We start from the raw sequence: 7,307 nt of genomic DNA on the forward strand, positions 1-7,307 counted from the left end.
AGTGAGGTTGGCCCAGGATCAGACATTGTTTCGTTCTGCTCTGCATGGGGTCACTATGAGTAGGTCCCGACTTGATGGCAACTGACAACAACAACAACAAACATAACACAAAACAAAACAGAATTATAAGGCAGGACTAATAAAAATCTAATATTAATTGTTCCAAAGTGTTGATAGTGTAAGCATCCTATTACAAATTCAAAGACTGGGAAGAATGTCTTTGTAGTAATTTTCTACTATGAATAATAAAGGAGAGCGTGGTAGTTCCATATGGTAAATACTGGACTGTGAACCATAAGGTCGAGCAAGCCAACCTGGTCTGAAGGAGAAAGAATAGGTCTTAGAAACACTATACAGAACTGACTTGATGGCACTTAAGAACAAGAACAAAAAAATAATTTGAATGTTGATTATATATTATGTCTATAGGATAATATTTTTAAACACTTGGCACAGGTATATGCTACAATAAAAAGCATCATTGTAGAGAATACTTTCTGTAAGGACAGGATTAAAATATACCTTTCAAGTGTTCTCTTGCATTTATATTTTTCTCTAAACAACGCCATTCAGTGAGCACCCTCTGAGTAGCTGTATATTTATGGCCAGAGCTGGGCATGCAGGTGTAAGGAAATACGAGAAATATGGAATGTTTTGGGGATTCCATCAAAATAGACCACCCCCCAAACAGCTCAATGCAAATTCATATAGTGATCCCTTTTACTACCACTCAGAGTCACTTACCCAGGGAAGTTTCTGGGCTTCAGAGGAAATTTGTATCAAAGGAGATTAGTTATTATAAGATAAAACCAACCATTTTTCAAGTCCTGGTTTTCGTCTTTCAAGATGAAGGCAAATAGAGCCCTTACCTTAATATGTTCCTTGCTTTAGCGAGAAAGAATTTCTGTCCTCCCTGTCTTCTTTTGGAAGTAGTTATGCCTATCTGATGTCATTATTCTGCCTTTCACTGCCATTATTAGGGGACATCTGTCTCTCAGTGCCACATAATACACTTCTAAGGCTTTTATCCCTCTTAATATCCTATAGAATTTAGAAATGTATCCTGTAAGTGCTGAGGTGCAGCAGACGTATGGTGAATTGAACTGATCTGAGGCAAATCATACTTTCTGAGGGAACATGTGTGGCGATTCAAGAGAGACGTGAACTAAAAGAATGATAATTTAGACTAAATGTTGTAAAAGTTCTTAACCACGATCATCATTATTTCACCATGTAATTGTTTTGTCAATCCAAGAGTAGGAGGAAATCGTGTATGAGATGTACATGCCTCATAGGTCCACTTTCTCTTGTCTTCATTGGCAAACTAAGAGTCAAAGATGATAAAAAAAATAAAAAAATAAAAAGAATTCAGTTACAATGCTCAGTTTGTGTATTGACCCCCAAATTGAGTTATTCACTAATGTTAAAGAAATAACAACAAAAAAAGTTGCCTTCAAATTAACTCTATGTCATAGCAGAACTATGTTCTGTTAGGTTTTCAATGGCTGATTTATTAGAAGGAGATCACAAAGCCTTTATACTGGACTACCTCTAATGGGCATCAACCTCTAACCTTTAGATTACCAGCTATGCATGTTACTCCTTTCATACCATCCAGGATTCTCAAATGAAACGACTGACTCCATTTCCTCTACATGACTCATGACGATGCCCTTTCATTCCTGTCATATTCAAACTAAGCAAGAATTAAACACTGTGGGTTCCCCCCTACCCCTGAATATCTACCAGCCAGAGACAATATCAATTATTATGCTTCATAGGAAATCCGATGTAACGTAAAATGTTGGAAATCAAAATATTTATCTGGCTAATCCTGGTGTTATGCTACAGGTTACTGAACTGAACTGTAAGGTCACTTTGATCGGCAAGTCAATGGTTCAAGCTCACCAGTTGCTCCTCGGAAACCCTATACAGGGTCGCTATGAGTCAGAATCAACGCCACAACACTTAACAACAACAACAACAAGCCTATAATATAATTAATTCATAGTATTTGTCTCTTCCTTCTTTAAAATTTGCAAGTAACTTCATTCACAGATAATCATCAACTAATCAAACAAGAAGATTAACAAAAACAATAACAACAAAAGAAGCTCACGTCTCCCTGGGAATTAATAATTTCAATCACAAATGTATTTGATTAACCAGATCCCAAAACTGAAGTTGATATTTTGTGCAAATACTGCGAAAACAAAACCTAACTAAATAAACAATCACACACATCCTTGGAGAAGAGCGAAACACCTGTTTTAGTCAATTATACTGTAAATCACTCAAAATATTTGAATGATTTAGAATGTGTTACTCCGAATTAACTTTGTGTTTTACCTAAATTCATTATTTTCTAGAAAAAAAATGACTTAATTTATGAGAAACTAAGTAATTAAGTTTTGAAGGAGTCCTCATGTGGCACTGTAGGATAAGCAATGGACTGCTAACTGCAAGGTTGGCTGTTCAAACTCACCAGCTACTCCTTGGGAACCTTATACAGGTTGTTGAGTCAGAACCAACAAGTTGTGAAAATACAATTGAATAAGTCCTCTCTTTATCCTCCATTATAAAATTAGGAAAGAAAAACAAATTGGCAACATTTATGCTGACAGGAGCCCTGTGGATGAGTGAAAACACTCACCCTGTGGATGAGGAGAAACAGAGATTTTTGATTCCATGAGGAAGGTGACCAGTGTTTTAGAGGAAGGTGAGATTTTTGCCTCAGGACCAAATCATACTAATTGCCAGACCCAGAAACTAGGTTAATGCCAGACCCATTATGAAACTACAAACCATGTCAGTATGAAGGTGGTGGTGGTTGTGTACCACCAAGTCAGTTCCTCTTTATAGTAACACTCTATAGGATTTTCAAGGCTGTAAATCTTTCCAGGAGCAGAACGCCTCATCTGTTGAAATAGTATCCAAACAAACATGCATTCAAATTTATCAATATTTATTATACATAATCCTCATATACTCTAAAGTCAAACTAGTTAAATATAGAAGTTGCATATAACCATGTAACGAAGCAAAAATAGTCTTTCTGCAAGGCCCTTTTCTAGAGCATTCTTTTCTCCTTCCAAAACCACATGGTTTAGGGTAAGGATCAATTGAGAGAATAGAAGTCAGTGTCATGAAAAGATTGAAATTATTATAATCATGAATTATTCTCCTGATTGTTGCTGCGTAGGTTGTGGTTTGCTTTCTACAGCACCATAATGAAGCAAAATTCCATTACTGCCAAGTTTCTTGATCAATAAAGAATAACAAACTAAGGGTAATTCATATCTCATCATAATATGGAACTCTTCCAGACCCCAGCATTGTTTATTTCACTAAAAAAGTAGACCAGTTTGGCTTTTTTGAAATGTCAAGATAACTAGTTAATTTACAAACTTTTTTCTTTTTTTACGTTTTTATTGTGAGGTTTACATGGGAGAATATCAGCTTTACACTCATCCTATCGTATTTTGTTTAATTGCAATGATTACAATCCCCTCCATACACCATCAAATAACTCCAAAGGGTACAGCACACAGTCCCTCCCCACCCCCCACTGCCCCCAGCTGCCAGCACACAGCCCTTCTCCCTCCCTGAGTCCAGTGTTCCCAGCCACTCCATCTGTCCACATCATCTTCTCTGTCTCCATCCCTGGCATCACTGCCTCTCTGATAGGGTCCCACTCTCTGTTCTTCTCACTTGATGGTCCCAGGAACCTCTGCTCCTGGCATGCAAAATCATTCTCCTCCTTTTGTCAAAAAACATCTACCTCTATATTTCCTAGCCTCACATTCAGACCTGATGGCAATTATTCACTATTGTACCACAACAGTCTTATCCCCATTTCCCTTTGCCAGCCTTGCCCCAATGGACTGGAAATCATTCAGTGGTGATTCTACGTTCTCCCACCCCGTGTGGAACTAGGCTCCCACTTGAAAACTTGTAAGCCAGTCACTTCTTGCCTTTATAGGCTCCCCCATTTGGGGTAGCCAATGTCTAAGTAGCCCATCCCTGTCAACCCTGTGTACCGAGGGGGTGGGAATGATCCTCGCTGTAAAGATGTGTTCTCTTTTTTGAGCTGCTACATCCATAAGCATAGGTAAAGTTCATCAAATTGTAGTAGGTTACTCTTTTTTTTTTTATTTTCCCACCTCTTCTTTCTTCTTCTAGTCAAGTTCTGATCATCCAGCCATTGATGTCAGTTCAAGTAGGTAATGTCTACAAGTATGGGTGTTTTTGTGCATCTCCCCTCACTTCATAACAGCTGGATGCTTCACTCTATGTTCTAGTCCTCTGTGGCCATGTCACTGCCTCTGGGCACAGGAGTCCCTGGGTCTTGTCATATTGCTGGCCATTCAGGTCTCCACCCGGGTTCACAGGGGTCTATTGAATGTGGTCAGGCTTAGCTCACAACTTCAATGCTCTTTTTACCCCTCTTCCCCTTATCAGTGACCAACATGGTCACCAGTCAGACCACATGTCTGCTCATTTATTCCTCTTGAGTCTCAGTCTTGGAAGGGAGTTTGCTCTGAGGGGTCCTGACCACTTGCCTTGATGGCTGCACAGCAAACAGCTTACTTGTTCTTGTAGCAATCAATCAGACTGCTGTTATTGTTTCGGATTTTTACTGCTGGTCTTTCTTTCACGGAGTATCCTTTGTTCTTCTAGCCTCTCCAGGCTGGTGTACTCATCCTTTCCAGTGGAAATTTCCTACCTCAGTCTATTCTGGATGGGGTTCTGGATTCCACCTATGGTCTTGTGCAGTATAAAGGCTCCACAGGAAGCCTCTTTCACTGGGCAACTTCTAGGCCCCTTTAAGGTATTCCAATCAGTTATAGGCTGGAGACGGATTTACAAGCTTTCTGTAGTGATGATTCTGGCTATTCCTTTCTCCCCGTCTCAAGTGTCTATTTTACAATGGTAGGCCAAAGGGAAACCAAGATTCAAAAGACAGCCAAGCATCTTAACATTATTCCCCTCTTTTACCCCCTCAAACCATGCCTCAATCCCTGTATCCTGGGGCCCTGTTTTTCCAAGGTTGTGCATACATCATTTACCTCTGTACCACTTACCCCATGGGAACCTGCCTAACTGTTCTCCCATCAGCCTTGTTCTTCCATTCCTCTCCCTCATCTTGTAAATTGCCCCCAGCCTCCCTACACCCAAGCCATCCTGTGTCTATTCCCTATCCTCTGTGCTATCTTCACCTACCTCCCCTCCTCTCATCCCATACATCCTGGTGATTAGCAAATATATATATAATATTTTCCCCCCTTTTAGTGTGAGTTCTTTTTCTTACTCTTTTACAATAATCGTCCTATGCAGTATTTCTCCTTTTGTGACTGACTAATTTCACTCAGCATAATGTTCTCAAGGTTCATCCATGTTATGCGATGGTTTGCAGCTTCCTTGTTGTTCTTCAAGGTAGCACAGTATTCCACTGGGTGTGTGTACCAAAGTTTATTTATCCATTCTTCAAGTGATGGGCACTTAGGCTGTCTTCATCTTTTTCTTATTATAAATAGTGCTGCTATGAACATTAGTGTGCATATGTCTACTCGTGTTATGGCCCGTATTTCCACGTAGAGGAATTGCTGGATCATAAGGTGTTTTTATTTCCAACCTTCTGAGGAAGCACCATATTGGTTTTCAGAGTGGTTGGTCCTGTTTGTATTCCCATGAAAAATTTAGGAGGGTCCCAGTCTCTCCTCATCTTTGCCAGCATTTAGTATCATTTACTTTTTTGTTTTTTGCTGTTATTACTGTTATTGCTGTTATGAGATGATATCTCATTGTTGTTTTGATTTGCATCTCTCTAATGGCTAGTGATCATGAACATTTCTTTATGTGTTTGTTGGCTGCCTGGGTCTCTTCCTCGGTGAAGTGTCTGTTCATGTCCCATTTTTTGTTTGTTTGTTTGCTTCTGAAAACAAGTTTTATTTAAATAATAGTTTAAATACATTACATAACATTTAGAACTGAAGGGGGTGGGTAGCAGTTGTTACTTCCCATGACATTGGGCAGCTGTTGGTAAGTTGCAAGCTCTCCAGCTAGCTATAGGACTGATACATTATTTTGAATTTGTTCCCTTGTCAAAAGTTCAACTCTGAAAGGTGGGCCTCGCATCCTGGTTCTTCAGTCATCCCTTAGCTAGGATATGTCTAGTCAGTAAGAATAATGACCTTGGATGTCCTGTCACCTCACTAGAGGGAAGATGGCTTCTCCTAAGCTCTGCCCCCATCAGGTTCTACACCAGGGTTTTTTCTTTTGCTACCAAAGGCTCCCTCTAGTGTCACAGCTGCCATATGCCATCCTCTCTGCTCCACCTAGGGTTGTTCAGGTGGTGGGTGATATTTTCTTAGGGCAGGGTAGTTTCTGACTACACACAGCCATCTGTGAGCTTGGCTGAAACATCACATTATTGCTTTGTTTCAGGTTGGACACTTCCAGGTGCCTACAGCTTGACCTCTGTTTAAATGAGGGACTTCAAGACTAGATAGCCTGGCTCTATTCAGTTTATTGCATGAAGGAGTTATACTAGTCCAAGTTAAAAGTGGACCCCAAATGGTTACATTATACAAGTTGTGAGGTTTAAACTTGTGACAAGGGACAGAGGGAAATGTTCTACTCATTGCAAGGAAATCTGCACTTAAGCTTCAGTGAGCCACAAGCACTTAAAACCCATGAACCTTCAGATGGTTGTCCTTAGCCAGTCCAATCTCTACAAGGAACTGGCATATGTTCTTGTGCTGGTCATCCTGTAGCTGAATTACTTCTCCATATTCTGGATGCTCAATTACAGCACCATTGCAGGCAAATTTCTTCTTAAATGCCTTCACTAATTTCTTTTTATCATAATCAGCAATCCCTTGAACAGTAGTAAGGGTCTTCCTGCCATTTCTTTGTTAAATTCTTATATGGATATAATCCTCAGTCCCTGTAGAAAGCAGGTCATCACCCTTACTTGCATTAGCAAAGGGGTCGAAAGAGTGGAGGTTCTGAATAGCGGACATACTATAGGATTCCTTTTCCTTGGTGGGGGTGGGGACGGAGCATCAGGAAGCAAGGGGGCTCAAGGAGGAGGCTACTGAGTCCTTGGTGGCGGCTCAGTGGCTGGGTGTGCCCATTTTTTAATTGGGTTATTTGTCCTTTTCTTGTAGAGGTGTTGTAGCTTCCTATGTATTTTAGAAATGAGTCCCTTGTCTGATGTGTTGTTGCAAAAGACTTTTTCCCATTCTGTGGGTTCCCTTTTTACTCTTTTGGTGAAGTCGTTTGATGCAGATAAGCTTTGAATT

General features: G+C 40.1%; 1 pseudogene; it reads right to left on the minus strand.

The window, feature by feature from the left end:
* Window positions 1-6,686: 6,686 nt before the first annotated feature.
* On the minus strand, window positions 6,687-7,025 carry LOC102817718 (annotated as a pseudogene).
* Window positions 7,026-7,307: the final 282 nt, after the last annotated feature.

This window comes from Chrysochloris asiatica, unplaced genomic scaffold, assembly GCF_000296735.1.
Source record: "Chrysochloris asiatica unplaced genomic scaffold, ChrAsi1.0 scaffold00025, whole genome shotgun sequence".
NCBI lineage: Eukaryota > Metazoa > Chordata > Mammalia > Afrosoricida > Chrysochloridae > Chrysochloris > Chrysochloris asiatica.